Source organism: Lolium perenne, chromosome 1 (genome assembly GCF_019359855.2).
Source record: "Lolium perenne isolate Kyuss_39 chromosome 1, Kyuss_2.0, whole genome shotgun sequence".
NCBI lineage: Eukaryota > Viridiplantae > Streptophyta > Magnoliopsida > Poales > Poaceae > Lolium > Lolium perenne.
Genome location: NC_067244.2, coordinates 113,327,220 through 113,347,176, shown reverse-complemented (window position 1 = coordinate 113,347,176; position 19,957 = coordinate 113,327,220).

Genomic DNA, 19,957 nt, shown 5'->3' with positions numbered 1-19,957 from the left:
GATGGTTTCACACCATTTGGTCAAAGTAGAAGTGCATAGGACAAGAATTGGTGAAAATGGCTATGTGTCACATATGCCTCTATGCATATGTTTGATTTTATTTTGTTTCTCACTTGAATTGGTTGGTAAGTACTTGGTTGAGTGTGTTGAGGTATTTCCAAACCATCTACCAAGGTAGACAAACAAAGTTTGAGCATTTGCAAAAAGTAGCCATAGGCTTGCACATGCCTTTTTCTTATTTAAGATCTTTCCTTTTTATTTTGTTTTTCAAAGGTTGGTGATAAGAGAAACGAGGTTTAGGGTTTAGTAAGTTCTGCAGTGGTTCACCACCATTTAGCAAAGTAAGAAAGGTAGGGTTCACAATCTACATATTAGGGCTTTATGCCCACATATGTCTTTTTCTTTTATTTTGATTTCTCAAAATAGATCCAAATGATTTTTGAGAAGGTTAGGGTTTAGGGTTTTTCTTATTTGATTTCTTTCTATTTAAATTTTATTTGGTTTGTGATCTTCACTTGATCACTTTAGGGTTTTAGGTTTTATCACATAAGCATAATAACACTCATCATGGCAAAACACAAATATTAGGTATGAGCACTAAGCATAGCACTCTATGTAAGAAAAGTTTTTGTTGGTTCTCATTTTTGAAAAAAGGAAATTCATTTTCTCTTTGTTTTGAAATTTGGGGTGTTACAAACCCTTCCCCCTTAAACAAATCTCGTCCCGAGATTTTAAGAAAAGTTAGGTTCCTAAGAGAGATTGGGTGATATGATTTAACAGGGAAACATACTTGGCATGGCCTGAGGTGCTTCTTGAGCTTCTGTGGCAGTCATGTTGTAGAAGCGGCCGTTGTTGTTCTGGTTCTTTCTTGTGGCAAAGCGGCGTTGGTTCTGACCAGGTGCAGCGGTGTTGGCGGCAATCTTGGCGAGTCTCTTGGGGCACTCATTGGAGTAATGCCCAACCACTCCACACTCATAACAAGTGATGGTGGCCTTGTCCTTGTTGGCGATGGGGATGGCGTTGCTTCCAGTCCTAGGGCCAGTGTTGTTGTTGTTGTTGTTGCCGTTGCTGTTGTTGTGGTTGGGGTTGTTGTTGCTGGTGTGATTGTTGTTGTTGTTGTTGTTGCCTCCGGGCTTCAGGGGTCCTCCGTGGTTGTTGGTGTAGTTTGGGCGGTAATTCTGAGCAGGGGGCTTGTTGTATTTTGGAGTATATCCTCCAGATGAGTTGTTGCGGTACTTCTGGGTATTGCTGGACCCATGCTGGTTCATCATCCGGCGTTTGCGGTTCTCGTTGGCTTGGTGAAGCTTCCCTTCCATCTGTATGGCGGAGTCCACCAGGGCTTCTAGGTCAGCAAAGGGAATGTTGACCAGTACAATCTGCATCTCGTCGTGGAGTCCGTTCAGAAATCTTTCCTTCCGCTTCTCATTGGTGTCGGTCTCATCCGGGGCGTACCTTGACAGAGTAAGGAATCTGTCACGGTATTCTACCACGGACATTCTGCCTTGCTTGAGTTCGCGGAACTCATCTCTCATCATCTTGATCAGTCCTTGGGGCACATGGTATTTGCTAAACTTCAGCTTGAAGTCTTCCCAGGTCATCATCTGTCCCGCATTCATTGCGCGGGTGCTGGTCCACCAGGCTCGTGCAGGTCCTGACAGGTAGTGGGTGGCGGACAGTACTTTCTCTGTGGCTTCAACTCCTGCCACCTCCAGGTTGTTCTCCATTGTCTGGAGCCAGTCATCGGCATCGAGGGGCTCTTCGGTCTTGTTGAAGATAGGTGGGTTGGTGTTCTAAAAGTTTTTCAGTTTTGACCCAGGGTGGTCGTGGTTTCCATGGTCGTTGTTGTTCTGAGCGAGCTGTTGCAGTGCCGCAATGTTGGCTTGGCGTTCAGCTCTCTCGGCTTCTCGGTCGGCCCTCATCATCTCTAGCATCTGCAGCATGGCATCTTGGGTGGCGTTGCGGGTTGGTGGGGCCATCTGAACATCGGAGTGGATGATAAGATAAGAGGGAAATTTCTACGGTTTGTTTGAATTAAAGTTCACGAAGTTCAAAACTTGAAAATTTGAGTAGTGTTGAGGGGGTATAACCAACAACACTTTTTCATTCATACCAAACATCACACATTACAAATCTAACACTCTGTTGGTTTGAAGAACTATTCATTCGCTCTACGATACAAGGGGATCCTGATACAACTCACACCTACTTAAGTGCTGGAGTGATACTACTCTTCGGGGTGAATTCTTCGTCTTCACGGGTAATGTGCTTGGCGAGAGGCGAGGGCGTTGTCCAACTCCTTGCGGGTCTTGTACAGCATGAAGTCGAGGTGTGCTACATAGTGGTTCATCTCCGTGTGCGGGGGCATGGTCATCGGTCTTCCGGTGGGGTCATGTCTTGGGTAGTAGATGAAGCGAGTGTTCTTGATCTTGTTCTCATTTTGTCCACACAGACGGGCAATTGATTCTTGCATAGCTCTGACTAGTCCTTCCTTCTAGGTGTTTCCCGTTACAGAAAACCATATGGTTTCCCATACCGGGGCTCCAAGCTTTCGTCGTAGATCAGCAGAAACTTCCCACCGAGGTGGTCCTCCGGAGTGATTGTTGAGGGGTGTTCCGAAGAACTCGGGATACGAGCGTCCTAGATAATCCACTAGTTGCTTCAAATCCTTCTCAAACATCAGGTTTCCTCCGTGACCAAGCTGATAGAACTCCCATTTGTACTCCATCTATGAACAATGAGGATGAGTAAGTTAAAGAAGTGGTCAAGTGTGTAAAGTTTTATGTAGTTCTCAAAGAAAAAAGTAAAGCATGAGATTCTCATTTTGAAAAAGATCTCAAGGATAAGAGTGAGAATAAGTTTTCATAAATATTCAATTTATTTGTTTTGAAACTAAGTTTTGCAGACGTCCATTCTAACTAGGGTCTCCTAAGGTCAAACAATGGCTCTGATACCAACTTGTCAACACCCGGGTTTTTAAGTCCAGATGCCTGTTATGCCATACATCGCAATCCCAGGAATATTGTTGTTGCGAGACATAACAGTTGAATATCATAAGTCATCATTCATTACATACCATAGTCGTCTTACAAATAGAGATCACATGATCCAATATTACACACATAGTTGATCTATTGATCAACATACACAAAGTTCATAGTTTCATAGCGGAAGCGTAAAGTAGAAGGGACTCTTTAGTCCACAGGCCAACGTCTGACGTCAGAAGATTCCCTAGTTGTCGTAGGCGTCCTGCTGGTCGTCCTCTTCATACTGCTGTTCTGCTTCATAGTCTGGCCATTTGAATAGCCAGGGACACAGCCGTGAGTACTTTAAAGTACTCGCAAACTAATACTAATGTAAGTGATAACAATTCTAGTAAGGGGTGCTAAGCTCTAGTTTATTTTGCATAAAGCCAATTTTAGTTCACAAACATTTTAGTAAACAACTCCTCATGTGCTAACTAACTCAAGTGGGAACATTAGTGTCATTCCCACAACTCGTTGTGATTCAAAGTCAATGTCACCTTTCAAGTTCAAATTCACAAGTCACCATTCACCATTCATCGTTTTAGAAAAGTTCTGATGACGGAACAGTATGGCCTTTCCAACTGTCCATGACCGCGGACGCGGCTATTTGAATAGGTTTAACTCTGCAGAGGTTGTACACTTGTGCCACAACAATTGCAATAGCTCGTCAGTGGGTAATCGGCTCCTGATTTATCGTACGCAGACGCGAACTACCAATCATAACCTTTCATTTACATACCCTAGTATAGGCACCTCTCCCCATGAGTTTGGCCTCCGGTGAAAGCAAACCGCCAACCCGGAACCGCACAGGCTTGGCCGTACGATTCACCTCAATTCACGTCATTTCACATCACTTCACCAGTACGGAGGTAGCCTCGGCATAACCCCTATGACGCTTGTTCAGAGGGAACCCATACTAAAACACATAAATTTCCAGCTAAGCCTTACCTGCAGTTCGTGTATTGTGGGGGTACTTGTAAAATTGGAATGGTATCGCATCCGAACCCAACCATCAGTTTTGGTAAAATTCACCAAGTTAGTCACAGATCATATTCACCTTCAAAATCTTTCAATAGAATGACTCATCATTCCAAGGTTTTCAAAGTCATTTCTTTTCACAAGTTCCCAACTAGAGTAGTCACTTTTAATTTAGCACTAGCATCTAGGTATGAGGGGTGCTAAGAATTTTGCTTTGCTTCTAGGCTAACTTTAATACTCTTGTACTAATCCAATACTAACCAAGTGAATCATGAATCAAAAAGTACTTTGATAAAACAAAAGTAAATAAAGCTTGTAAGGTAAAACTGGGAAATAGGATCATAAGCATAAAGTAAACGGGGTAATGCCTTGCTCATGGTGAGCTTTGCACTTTGCAAGAGTATTATCTTGCTTTGCTTGAGGGAGACTAACTTTACCACTCTAGTAAATTTCTCTACTTTGACCCAAGTTAACTATAAAAGTAACTTCTTGAGAAAACAAGTAAAAACTGGTAAGATATAAACTTGGGATAGGCTTATGTAAGAAAAGATAAGATTCATGGTGCCTTGCCCCAAGGGGCTTTGCACTTTGCAAGAATATTAGCTTGCAACATTATAACTTGCAATAGTCTAGCTTGCATTGGTAATAGCTTGCCTTGGTTGGTGATGTGATCAAAGTTTTCTTGCTCTTCCTCTTGGTAGAAGACCTCTTCTTCTTGATAGTCTCCGGTACTAGCGTCTAAAATACAATACGGGATACACAATCATCATACCAAACTTATTTACTAAACTAAGCACACACATGATTCACACAACTTAAACTAGCATCACACCTTACTATTAAGTTGGTGAATGTGTTTTTCTTATTCAAGAAAAATAATTTTCTCTCATACTAACTTAGGTGTTACTTTTAATTATTTAGAGAAATAATTTCCTCTCATTATCTTATTAAGATTTAATTTCTCTTATGAATAATATATGACCTAGGTTGACCAAAGTCAAGCTCTTCATACTTATCATCTGAGAAAATGATTTAAATGGGACAAGGCATTTCTGAACCCAGGTGTAGATGCTCTTGATTTAATAAAAAATTCGAAACAAATAGCAAAAAAAATTTAAAAAATCTGAATTTTTTGGAAAATGAACATGAACACTTGTTCTAACTTTACACCAAAAATCTCCAGAAAAAGACTTACGTAGTGATCTGTGCAAAAAAGACAAATTGAAGTGATGTAAGAAACAAATCTAGACGTTCTAAACAGCACCGTATTTTAGCTTTTTTCACAAACCACTATAGATGTCTTTTCTCGGAAATTTTTGGTGTGCAGTTAGAACACTTGTTCATGTTCATTGTCCAAAAATATTAGATTTTTTAAAATTATTTTACTATTTGTTTTGATTTTTTTATTAAACCAGGAGCATCTACACCCCAGTTCAGATTTGGTTTTTCGATTTAAATGAGGTTCCATACCTCATGCAATTTAATACTAACATGGTAGTGATTTAATGTCACCAAATAACTCAATATGAGATTATATAGACCATGGTCACTACCTCATGTTGAATTACTTAAGAACAAGATTTAAATGAGAGGAATACCTCTCATATGAGTTAACACATAGTTGTAACTAAGTTAACAACTACTATTGAGGTGATTTAATATCATCAACAATTCATATGAGACATATATGACCAGAGTCTCTACCTCATTTTGAATTGTTCATGACAAGATTTAAGTGAGATAAAAACTCCCCTATGATTTATTACTAGTTTTGGACAATATCTTTGACTAGAAATAGCCATATAGTCCTTTAATTAATCTAGGCCATGATCATTCAAAGTAAGCATGGTATATTTTTGCATAAACAATTAGTACAAGTGTAATGTGATTTATAGGAGTTGGAATTAACTTAAAATCATTTGTGGTTGATTTTTAATAATTATTCTAATACAGAAAAGTCCCTGTCTTGTTTATTTTGCTACATTAATTCTACAACAGAAATGGGTTTGAATCCAATGGCATTGTGTAGAGAAAACTCTAAGCTTTCCAAATATATAAAATTTGTAAAATTTGGCCAAATAGATTTGGAGTTATTCAATTTCTAACACAGCATCAGTTTGCAATTTATCTAAAAAGAATTAAACGAATTTGAATTCAAACAGGGGGCGGGAAAGAAGTGGGCCGGCCCAGCTGCGGCCTGGGCCACGCATGCATGGCGCATGCACGTCGGGCGCGGGCGACGCACGCAGATCGTCGGATGACGATCCGACGGCGCTGGGCCGTCGTCTTCCTCCCGAACCAGGGATCTTGCGGGGGCCATAACTTTCACCTCGGAGCTCGGATTAAGGCGGGGTTGGTTGCGTTGGAAAGCTCTCTTCAAGGGCTACAAGATGGGGTAGGAGTTGGAGGCTATAGTGACAAAAATCTGGGCAGTTTTGAGGGTGGCCGCCGGGTGCATTCCGGTGATGTTTGGGCCTTGGAGAGGCAAGGAGGGAGGAGGAGAGGCTCAAGGAGGGAGAGGAGGATGCTGCTGGTGGGGTGGTGTGTCCAAGAGCAGGGGGAAGTGCTCTATTTATAGGTTTAAGGATGGAGAGGAGAGGGGATATGGTGGCATGGGGTGGACATGATGTTGGGGGGGACAAGGTGTTGGAGGGGACAAGGTGTTGGAGGGGACAAGGTGTTGGAGGGGACCAGATGTTGGAGGGGACAAGGGAACATGGTAGAGTAGTTAGGGGCATTAGGGTTGAGGGTAGAGTCACTATTCCAAATAGTGGCAAATAGTTACATATTGGTATTTTACAATTTTGCCCAAATTTGGTTGAGTTCATATGGTTATAAAATTTGAAAGTGATGAATTGAGTTGAGTGGTAAATGATCAGAGACCACTATGTGTGGTGGTGGAATTTTAAAATTCAAAGAATAGCCAAAAGGTGCCAAAGTGAGATTGTTGATCATAATAAAAAGTCTTAACTTTGCATGAGCATAATTTTTGATCCAAGATGAATTTGGCATGGTGGTCTTTACCAAAGTTGTTCACCTTGATGTGCTCTTGGATGACATGCAAAGAATTGAGAAAGTTTAGTTTGAAAAACTTGAAATAGAGAGGCTCAAAGTAGTGACCAGAATATAAATGGCAGTTTTGACCATTATTGTATGTGAGCCAATTTTGAGTTTGGATTTGATTTGAATTGTGTTTCTTTGATTCCAAAAGTTGTAATGAATGTTTAGTAACATTATTCAACTAATGGTGAAGATCAAAATGGTCTAGGGTCAAAATTTATAAAAATGGCATAAGCCATATGTGAGGGTTTTGTGATTTTCTAACTTTTATTCTTTTATTTCTCTTTGCTTTATTTTGACAAGAGTGAGGTTTATTTGGCGTTAGATTGAGTTAGGTGAAAGGTTCAAACCATTTTGAGGCAATGGAGGTGGCTAGGTCAAGATTGGATAATTTGGCTAAATGTGTATGTGAGTGAAAAATGGAATTATCTCACTATTTGATTTCTCTCCATTTGATTTGACTTTTCTTGACTCTAATGTGATTCTTATTAGTTTAGAAACATTTTCAAACCATTGAAACCATTTCAAATGGTCTTGCTCAAAGATTTGTAAAATTGGCCATAATACATGAGAGGTGATGTGTCAATTTACATTATTCTTTGTAAATTGTTCATCTTGCTTTACTTGGGCATGGGTTAGGGTCAATTTAGTATTAGATTAGGTTTAGAGATGGTTTCACACCATTTGGTCAAAGTAGAAGTGCATAGGACAAGAATTGGTGAAAATGGCTATGTGTCACATATGCCTCTATGCATATGTTTGATTTTATTTTGTTTCTCACTTGAATTGGTTGGTAAGTACTTGGTTGAGTGTGTTGAGGTATTTCCAAACCATCTACCAAGGTAGACAAACAAAGTTTGAGCATTTGCAAAAAGTAGCCATAGGCTTGCACATGCCTTTTTCTTATTTAAGATCTTTCCTTTTTATTTTGTTTTTCAAAGGTTGGTGATAAGAGAAACGAGGTTTAGGGTTTAGTAAGTTCTGCAGTGGTTCACCATCATTTAGCAAAGTAATAAAGGTAGGGTTCACAATCTACATATTAGGGCTTTATGCCCACATATGTCTTTTTCTTTTATTTTGATTTCTCAAAATAGATCCAAATGATTTTTGAGAAGGTTAGGGTTTAGGGTTTTTCTTATTTGATTTCTTTCTATTTAAATTTTATTTGGTTTGTGATCTTCACTTGATCACTTTAGGGTTTTAGGTTTTATCACATAAGCATAATAACACTCATCATGGCAAAACACAAATATTAGGTATGAGCACTAAGCATAGCACTCTATGTAAGAAAAGTTTTTGTTGGTTCTCATTTTTGAAAAAAAGGAAATTCATTTTCTCTTTGTTTTGAAATTTGGGGTGTTACAGGTATAGACTAGTACAAATGCTCGTGCGTTGCCACGGGTTTTAAAATTTCATTTCTCAATGTACATATATAATTCACAACTCACAATAAAAATTCAAAACAAATCAATGATATCATAATGTACTACAGCATGATAATACCAAACACAATAGTACGATATCATTGTTATGCATCTGCGTAGTTTCAAGTTCTAGATCTTTTTGTTACTCTTCCATGATCAGTCACACACATGTGTTCAAGTTCTTCATGAACAACCTATCCTTCCGGATGTATTATTGTTTCACAAAATATGGGTGTTGCAAACACAGTTATAACTGAAGGAATACTTCCTTTCTGATTAGTCCAAACAACATTTTGATATTCATAAATATCCGAAGACAACCCTAAATCGTGGCCTTCTGTGTCAAGCATATTAAAGAGGCTTAGTTAATCTTCAATAATAGCTGGGTAAGAAACTCCGTCGAAAGGCCAGTGGTACGGATGCTATTTTTAATCAGCGATGTATCCTCGTAAGAGCTGGAGAGTATTTATTATGAGGATAAGAGCAAAATTAAATTAACCTATACTCCAACTGATATAGGCAGCCAAACACATGGGGGACTGTAGTTCCTTCGAAATCGTAATTATCAATATTTTTACCAATTAATGGTTATTCTTTTTGTTGATTCATTGCTGGTATTCCAAGCAATCTACCAACGTATATGAACCGGTATGACTCAAATGTATGCAGCAAAGTGGAACTATTCACTCAAAATCCAATAGAAGAGAGAAAAAACGAATTGCTCAACTAAGTTTTTCTTTTGCCCAACCATCTAAACAGAGGCGATCTATCCAGAAAAATCCCAATTCCTTCTATCCCTACAACAGTGTGTGAAGATGGTGGCGTTACCAGGCCTAGTGCGTGAAGCTGATCTCAATTGATGTGTGTGGTTGCACGTGGAGGAGATTTGGAGCAGCAATAGGCACTCCGAGATAGCTGATGGGCAGCAGCAGCAACAAGTAGGCACTCAAAGATAGGCACCAGCACTACACGATCGGCAGCGCATTTAGGGATTCGACCAGTTGAGGGGACATTTCGGGTTGAGAATAAACAAAGGAACCAATATCATGACACTTGTGAGAATTATGTGATTTGGTGAAAGAGCAAAACGGTCTAAAAAAATCCTCCACATGTAAACAAAGTGGGTCATAGCTGTCCTGCTATTTTCTTTTTCTATTTTTTTCACAGCTTTATTTCTATGTGTCTTCTTTGTCCTACTGCGTACTATTTTTCTTTTCTATTTTTTTCACAACTTTATTTCTATGTTTCTTCTTTCTTCTCTCCACCGCATGTGAGGTTGACCAAATCAATCTTCCAATCCATCTAGAGCGTCTAAGGCCCCAGGAACGCTCAGCTTGCAAGGGATCGGCCGCAGGCGCGCTGGCAGGAGACAAGCGTTGGCGTAGACTGCATGTCTGTACGCCACGCCATGGCCCTGTTCACGCACCCGCTCACACCAAGATCGCCCGCGCCGCCCCGGCCCTAAGTTCACCCGCCCATTGCGGAGCTCGCCGGTGCCCACCCTGAGCTCACCCGCCCACGCCAGCAGAGCTCGCGGAGAGGACAACCTGCCCACTCGGCCCTGCTAGGGCGCCACCAGCGGGCCTTCATTTTCGTTCACTTTGATTGATAATACTTTTTATACATTGCACATGTAACAACCAGATAAGTAGATCAAAAATCTAAATGCGCATGAAAATTCATGTGGAAAGATGTACAGTACCAAAAGTCGATTTTTGAGTTATTTTGAAATAACAAAGCAACTTAGAACAAGTATCATGATACTGAGCCAAATATACATCTTCAGTACAGTCAAAATATCTCCGATATATTATTCCTCAATATTCAACATGACCCCATGAAACCGAATTTTGGGATCTTCATCTTTCTCGTTGGATCCCTCCTCTTTGCCATGCACTTCCGTGAACTCCAGTAGCTGCAACGTTAATTAGTCAGAAACAAGTTTTGCATTTATACGTTAATTTATAGCTACTCTACAATAGGAAATCAATAACAAATATAACCCAGTGAGAATTCTTTAGCACATTCTAAGGAAGTCTAAACTCCAGTAGCTCCATAGAATGTCAGACATTATGGAGTTAAGCACAACAACAGAACAAACAAGTAATTGGTATTGGTGTTGCACAAGCCATATATGAGAATTCTTTAGCACGTTCGAAGGAAGTCTGAACTTGTGAGCTGAAAATGTTTAGTTTATTTGTAACTGAACTGTAGCATCAGCAAACTGTAGCAACACTACAAACAGGCTACAAATTGTCAACTATTTTCTATGGGAATTTATAGCTGAATCAGGAGGCTATGGTACCAAGTGTACTAGACCATGAATGCGCGCTTTGCCGCGCCCGCCCATCCTAAGAATAATAAGTTGGAAATTTTAAAAAGAAATTAGAAATAGCGATAAGTTGAAAGAAAAAATTAGAGTATGAGTAGATTGCGGGTGAGATGTATAGTGAAGTGTGTCCTGCGCCTCTCCTAATTATAGTTTGCATTGTTTGATGGTTCTAATTTATATTTACAATGTCTTATTTAATCATGCATTCCTTGACTAATTTATCTACAAATGGTGTTATCTCTCATTTGCCTGCCGATGTAATATCTATACAACTCTCCAGATGAAATACCATGAAGGCGCGTGTTACGGCATCCGTCCATGTATGTGTAAAGAATAATATAGACATGTGATAGAAACAATAGATAAGAATTGAAATGTTGAAATTATTACTATATATATCATCTTGTTGAGCTGAGAAGATGCTATTTTGTATGATATATTTCAATGATGAAAGTCCACTTTTCATCCTTCAACTTTACTAAGAGTTCACTTTTAGTCCTAAAACTATTTTTTGGTTTAAAATAGACCTTAAACTTCTTAAATTGATCACTTCAACAAGTTTGCTGATTTTGTGTCAACATGACCTCGGTTGCTAAAAACCAACGAACCGGTTCAAGTGTTATACGGTCCACACGAAAAAAAAGAAGGATCCACATCTGATCGCTCTCGATCATGAAGTCGTGGTCTCCTCTCGTCTCCCTCCCACGCCCCTTCCAGCGCCGCACGCCACCGAACTCCCTCCCATGCAGCAAAAGAGAAGAAGAGCCGTTTCTGTCCTGTTTCTACACTCTAGCTACTGGCCACGGGAGGGCCCGCGAGGAGGACCGCCGCTTGGATGGCCGGATGGACGGATGGTGGCCGACGATATGAGGAAGGCATGGCCGTCGCCATCAGTTTGGTGGATGACAAGCTTCACGGTCAGGAAGACGGGATGCTAAGGCGGTTGCCATCGTGATGGCGGCATTGAAGAGGAGGGTTGCCGCGTCGTTTGGCTGGTAATGGATGACGGGATGAGCCACATACCCACGGTCAGGTTGAGGGGAACGACGCCAAGTCGACAAGGAGGACCGCCGCGCCGTTGGACCGGAGGAGCACAAGAGTTATGCACACGAGCAGTGCGGCAAATAGCACGAGAGAACACCAAGGATGCCTTGCAGTTGAGCGCCAAAGCTGCTCAAGATTGAGAGGGTTATTTTGACCTCAAATTTGCGGATTTTAGATCGGTCCAGACAGACGGATTCAGCCCGGTTCAGTCTAATTGGATCAGTCTTCGGTTTTTAGATTTAATTTTTTTTCGAAAAACCATCCTATTGAACAATTATGAAAGTTCAAGGTCTAATTTGAACCAGATAAAACTTTTAGGACTAAATGTGAATTTTAAGCAAAGTTGGAGGACTAAAAGTGGACTTTCTTCTATTTCAATTGGTTAATTAAACTTCAGAGAAGACGCCGACAGAGCACTCAAAAAGTAAGCATGAACCAGCGCAATCAATGGAATAAGTAGTAGACTTGATCCAGTTTTTGCAGCAAACAATGCATGACCCAAATGAATCATTTTCACAATGGATGGCAACTGATGACTTTTCTCCCGCACAATTTAGTGAGTCTAATTGTCTAAATATGGGCCGGAAGTTACTCCAGAATATTGCACCTGCTGCTACATCTTGAGAGAGTGCTCTTTATATTGAGGAGAAAATTATGCAAATAGAATCATGAAACAACATTTATACTTGTTGTAAAGAAACTTCTAAAACAGTTCATGATAGCAAAATAGACCCAGATAAATTTCTAACAACAGAAGGATGAGAGATGACAAATAGAGTCAATGCAACCCATAAGAAAATCTTAAGGCTTTCATAATTGGTGAATTCAAAGCTGGAGCCTCAATATGAGCAATCATCAACAGCTGCAAATACATGAAATCTCAAATGATTTCAAGATGCATCTGTTTTTAACATACGTACTTCTTTGGAGTTAAGGATATACCTGATGTGGTGATAACCAAAACTGACCAAAGTGGCAGGCCATGTATGATCTATAATCCAACTCGGCATGATTGTATATCTGAATCATCAATAACTGTACTGGCAAACAAAACAAAAGGCACACAAAGCAGTGAAGCAGAATAAGAGGCAAATCTTTTTTCATAAAAAAAAGGCATAGTAAGAGGCACACGGGTCACAGGGCTCTCAACTTAGCAGATTTTAGATGAGAAGCTGCAGACTGGAGGGATGAAAAATGCTTTGTAAAATTAACAAAATAATTCTAGAACACAAATGGTATACAGAAATAATTGAAGAACATGCCAATGGAACATCTGAAGGTTTGACCTCAAAAAACAACATAACGTTCCTTGATCCCAGGTAATGACAAAGTTGTACAGTCTCAGTATAACTATATTTTGCGTTGTAGCTGTACATCTCAATTTGTGCAAAAGATAAACAGGAAGTACCTGAGGTTGGCTAGATCAAACACGCTTGGTGAAGATCAGGTTGACTCAGAACTGAGTAGCCACTGGCACGCGCTCTGGTCGTCGAATAATGTGCTTATGGAGCTAGTGCTTATGGCAAGTCGCTGGTCTTGGCCCTACGGGCGATCATGGAAGGCTTGCAACTGCTCCTAGCACAGCTACGCCGAGGATCGAGGCCGCCTATAGAAGTGAAGAAGTATATAACATCTCAGAAATAAAAGAAGGCAAACGGACACCAATTAACACACCTCTAGCAGTTACTACCAAAGGCCTACCGTCGGGATTCATCGCCATGATTACACCACCGTTTCTTGCGTGATTGATTCGCGATTGATAGTCGCTGGAGCAGGTACTCAAGCAGTCCGCCCAAGCTAGCGCCACGGCCTGTTAAGGAAATCGCTCAGAGGAAGCTAGCGGAGAGGCCCATATGAGACTTACACGGCCCGATTAACCAGAAATCTCCCAGCTCGACCAGCAGAGTAGCAGCCCAGCAATGATGGGCTAGCCCATTCGGAGCGATTCTACGAAGCGAACCAGGTTCACGGCACTGCAGAAACGGTGAGATGACGTGGAGGAGATCTGGACCATTAAAGTACATGATCGGATGGTTCAGGCTGCAAAATCGCTGTGGTGGCTCCTAGGTGGTTCCATTATACTGTTACTTAATTACGCCAATGTTGTTCCATAACCAACTGATATACAAATGTACGAACTACAAGGTGAACTGGTTGTATTTCCTCCTAAAGATCACTTAGATATGTATATAGATACTCTAACACGAATTGCAAAAACAGTCACAAATGTTATTGTAAACCTGAAATAATAGCTACAAAGTATTTGTATAGTCGTTATATGTAATAAAGAGAGCAAAAATGCTGGTGTAAATCTTCACCATATTTTCACGGAAATTATTGTGAAGAGAACATCAATAAGGATAGCTGCTTCTATCTCTCTTGCTGGTTAAAAAATTGCTCGAGTGAAAAGAAAAAGGCACTCACAATAACAGCTATAGTCTAGCCAAAAAAATAGTCTGGCAGGCTATAAACCAACATTGTACTGATTAGGTTAACCAGGGAATTCAATTAATCTAGAGATGCATTGGAAGGGCTCACATCATGGATATCAACTTCAGTATAACGCCGTTTCTCTTAAGAATATTTCATTGAAGATAGCTCCAAGGGCTTCTGCTACAGCTCCACCCATCTGGTACACTCAATCCAGATGATTGTATTTGCACAGCAGTACTGGTGAAATTTTGGACAGACATAACAATGTACTTAATTGGAAAATGTCTTGAGGCCAACATTGTCGCACTCAACAATGTACTTACTTGGAAAATGTCTTGAGGCCAACATTGTCGCACTCAAATTAGGCGTAGAGGGAGTGGTACTTGTATGATGCATTCTACTATACACTGCAAAGAAGCCGTATTGAGCTTTATTCTTGCTACTATATCGAAATTGCACGCACAGCTAGCATCTCTGACTAACTGTGGGTGTGGTATCAGGATAAAGGACGTCAAAACCTGTTTCCTCCTTCCATACTTGAAATAAATACCCCCTCACCCGTTAGATTATGTAACAACAAAGGTATGGATGACAAGATATGGATGAAATTAAGTCGACAAATGATGCAGGGTTGCCAAACTTCAGACATAAAAAATTTCTTTCAAGCTAGGTAAATTCATAGACGCTGGCACACACAAGAAAACAATAATGGAACATAACCGAAATTAGTAACATATCTTACCTTCTTCTCTGTATGTCAATTTCATCCGATTCAGTGTTTTCTTCTTCCAGAAGCTTTGGAACTTATGGGCAGAAGCCCAACCCAGCTGGCCCCTTTCCCCTGTAACCGAACGTCCCAACCTCGTCTCTTCTCCTGATTTCTCGATCGATCATTCGGCTACTGTCACGCATGGTTGGCTGTGCCGCCATGTTGCGTGTCTTGCGCCTTCTCTTCCACCGCCGCGTCAGGCATAATTCACTCCCCCGCTGTGCATCACCTCCTATTCAGCCCCCACAGGAAATCCGTGATTATTTTGTCAAATTCATGACTCGTTAACACCTATAGTCCCTCTTTGTGTACGGCTCTCTTGCCTAGCCAGTTAAGTTTTAACAACATGATTTTGAGGAGAAAGCACCTTGGTCGGCACGTGACATATATGTCGTTGGTGACATGGTTTGATTTTGCAAATGGATCGTTTTAAAAGAATTATTGCGCTGAATAAGAGAGTTTCCTGGTGGTGCAACATAAAATTTTCAGTTGATTTTTTTTCAAGTTAACAATATTGAGTGCATAAAGTGATGCATTTTAAGAAATGAGAACACAAAAATAAATCAACAGTTTCTTCCAAGTTTACCTATTCCAAATAGTTCTGGCATTTTACCAAGGATGTCAGAAGCACAAACGTATGAAACTATGTATAATCCCCCAATAGATGGATGTACAACCAGTAAAACAACTGAAAACACAGAGAGCAAAATTGACAATATGTCAGTTGGGTAAAAACAGGTAATTAGGCAAGAAATCACGGACCTCAGCATTTTAATCAAAGGAACAGAGAACCGGTGCTAGTATAGTAGCATATCTATTGTTGTTGTCCTCTGCTCCGTAGCATCATGGTTGTCTTCTCTTGCTTTTTTTGTTCACCAGGGAGACAGTGCTCACGATGCCCCATTTCCAGACGCTGCTCTATCTAGCATGAGCATCCAAACTGAAGTAGAAATAGAAAATAGTATGCAGTTGTCATGGATCTAGAAACAAGTAAACCTGGATGTATCACCAGAATGAAGCAATGGGCAAGCACGGGAAAAACACCATAGTTTTCAGTTGTTCTGCCTATAGCATAATTTTCAGCTACCCAATTCTTGCCTCGGTTGCAATTCCATTAAATAAAATTCATCAAATCCATCTCACACTTAATTCAGATTAGAATCAAAGAGGGAGACAATATTCACATCAAATTAAAAATTCCAATATCAGAACTTAAATATCTGTACATCTCATCTATATAAGTTATGGTAATATTTCAGAAATATTAATCTAGCTCAATTTGACAACATTCAAATTTACTAATACAACAGCTCGAAGCTTCACCTAGTAAACACCTTAGAAGATCAAATTACAAGAACCATATCAATTAATATGCTCAATTGGAGTAGTGACCGGTCGTTGGAGACGAGACAATATTGAACATTGCCACCAAGAGGTAGGGGGATTATTACCAGCGAAGCTAGGGGCAGACATCACGGGAGAAAGGACCAGCTTGAGTTTGACAGCCCAGATGGTTACAAGCTCCTTGTCTGTAGCATCAGACTTGATGTATGCCACCACCACCTTCAATCGCCCCCGCGTTGTTGTCCCCAGTGCGGCCGCCGTGAGAACGAAGGACCGTATGGGAGAGGGGAGGGAGAACCGCAAGGGCAACCTGGAGCAAAACCAGAAAACAAAGGATGAGATAAGAAACAGATCCACATCTAGCTGGAGGAGAAGTTCATGCTCTGGCTGGACCTCGAGATGGACTGAATCCTTCGTCGTGTCTCCTTCCTGCCTAGTCTAGCCTAGTCTAGAACTCCCGATGAAGAGGTGATCCGGCATGGGAAGTGGATCCCTGGTTCCCGGCTTGGATGAGTACGGCGGTGTTGAAGTGCGGGCGAGAAGAAGGGCTAGCGGGCGCGCGCGTGGGCTGGTGCGGGCGAGGGTTGAGGCCACCCTGGTCGTATGTGCAGGCTGAATCGTCAGTTCAGCGTGGCGCCGCGCCGCCGTGGAGCTAACATGGCCCGGGCCATGGCGGGCGCGATGGAGATACCATGGCGGGGACTGCGGTAGACGGCGCGGAGAGTGATGGTGTATGCGGCGCCTTGGATGAGGTAGCCGAAGCCGCCGCCGGCGTGTAGATGGGAGGGGCGGCGTCTGCGTTCTCGTGGGTGGGGAAGGCGAGCGAGGTAGGGATTGATCCTAGGGCGAGAGTGACTGCGATTTCTGGGGCGGCCCATTTTGGTGCGGCCCATGTTGCCGATCGGTGGAATGAGGTGACGACCAAAACTTAGTCGTAGTGCAAATGTTGGCAGAATAGGGAACACCTTCCTCCTTTTTAAGTAGTGTAGAAAAAGAGGCATCGACACTCTTTGTTGCATAAGTGCTTCTACCTCTTCTCCCACCGGCTCACTTTTAGCTACCATGAGTGTACCCTGCTCAGACCAAGATTTTAGGCCGACGAAAAATAAGGATGCAAGTTTGAACCCTGTGTGAGTGGAGCGGTGTTGGTGCAGCCATCTTGCGAAGGTGAAGCAGGCAGAGAATTTCTCTAATAGGTTTGGTATGAAATTTTTCATGTGTGCGAACTATGATCATGATCCACCCCAACTTTATCTTCGTCATCCACGAGGCCACCGGTCTGTTCTAATAGAATGATGATTAGGCATATTTGTATGTCTATATTTTTCTGGATTAATGTTATTATTTGTGTTACAGTCTCCCCCACCCTGTGCAAGTGGTTTCACTGGATAGACACGAAGTAATTGGATTGGACGCGTCATGAGGTTGAGGAAAATAATATAGGCGTGCATGGGAAAGGTTCTTTTAGGAGGAGCGCTGGGAAAAGGGTGCTGCTAATGATAAAGCGGAGAGAGAGAAATAAAAAAATTAAGGACGGAGCAAGCTAGAAATCACGAGGTGAACAAGAGGAGGATGGAGGAAGAAGTTGCATTTAGGTATGCAGAGGAAGATGTGCGAAAGAAGGCCCGTGAGGTGGAAAGGAAGAGATTAAGAGAAAAGACTGTTGATGCGCACGCAGCAGAAGATCGCGACGACAGGACCGGAAAATGGCCACGTTGGCCGCAGGGCAAGTAGAGAGATGTCTCAGAGTAGTGATGTATCTTAATTTCAATTTTAGTTTGTCTTTGTATCTTAATTTCCGTTGTAGTGTTTAGCCGTATTTAAATTTTAATTGTATTGTATAAATTTCCTGAGATGTCTTAATAAGTAGGATTTCCCTCCCAAAATTTCCCACCAAAATTTTCCCGCCAAAAACTTGCCGCAAAGATTTCCCACCACTTCTTCTCCATGCGTCCTATAAAACCCCCTCGTCATTCATATGTTTCAAGCCACTTTATGGTTGGACCTCTTATGTATTCTCTCCAAGATGCCTCCTCCGGGCGATCGTAGTTTCAACGAGTTTATGGTTGGACCTCTTATGTCCTCTGGCATGTTCAGTTACGACTTATGTGAGCTAATAAGATTGATTATGTCGACGGTTTCTTCAGTAATGTGAATCTCCTCGTCAAGGTAGTTAGGATTTTTTTCTAGCCACGTAGATATGCCTGGTCGAATTCCGGTGGAAATACGACAAGAGCTTCCGAGGTTGCAAGAAAGGCTTCACAAGAAGAAACCCAGGAAAGAGAATATCTTGCAAACTACACTGTCTTGGGTAGAGTTGAGCGAGGATGAATATATTCCCTTCATGTCGAGCATGAAGGTGAAGACAGCTCCAACCTCGTCGAAGCGGAAGGACAAGAGCAGTGTCCCCTCTAAGGGCAAGAGCACCGCCCCCCATACACACACAGGGCAAAAGTGTTGCCCCGACGAGTGGCGACTCCAAAGATGACTTCACGCCGAGGAGAAAGGCACAAAGCGATGCTTTCTCGAAGGGAAAAAGTGCTACCCCGGCGAGCGTGGATTCCGACGATGAATTCACGCCGAGGATCAAGGCCAAGAGCGATGCTTTCTCGAAGGGAAGAGTGCTGCACCGGCAAGCGTCGACTTGGACGATGACTTCATGCCGAGCAAGAAGGCAATATTGCTTCACCGGCGAAGGGCAAGAGGAAGGGCGTGTAGTGTTCGTATTGTTTGTTACATGTTGTATCTTAATTGTTCTTACTGATGTTGTATCTTCATTTCAGTTGTATTTTGATTGTTTCAGTTAATTTAGAAATTAAACTTAATGTGAAATATTGTAATATGTCTCTCAGAAGTGTCTGAAATGTCTGATATATATGTCATACATAGATAAATTTCTCATGCATAGGTCATACATAGATAAATGTCTGATACATTGGTCATACAGAGATCATACACCAGCCACGACGTCTAGACTATTGTGCGGGTGGTCTGATGGGAATGTAGTGCCTTCTAATGGTGGTCTGATGGTTCTCCGTGAACATCACCTTCCTGAGAAGCCACGATATATACGCCTCAAGGCTTCTAGTGATATGTGTCTCAGTCGTAGGGAACGCGAATTGTTCCACCTACATTGATGAAACAATTAGATGTTAGTAAACCGATTACAATATACGCTCACAAATGTTTAATATATGTACGATACAAATCTCGTACCTCAAAGTTGAGTAACAAGTCACACTTTGTGCCATGGTCCTCACAAGCAAAGGCCGCTTGAACCTTGAACCTCACGAATACCTAATATCTATGCATGTTTCAATTCTTGTAGACAGTGTTGGACCTCCGAGTGCAGAGATTTGTAGAACAGCAGCAAGTTTCGCTTAAGTGAATCACCCAAGGTTTATCGAACTTAGGAAGATAGAGGTCAAAGATATCCCTCTCAAGCAATCATGCAATTAAGATACAAGAAGTCTCTTGTGTCCCCAACACACCCAATACACTTGTCAGGTGTATAGGTGCACTAGTTCGGCGAAGAGATGGTGTAATACAA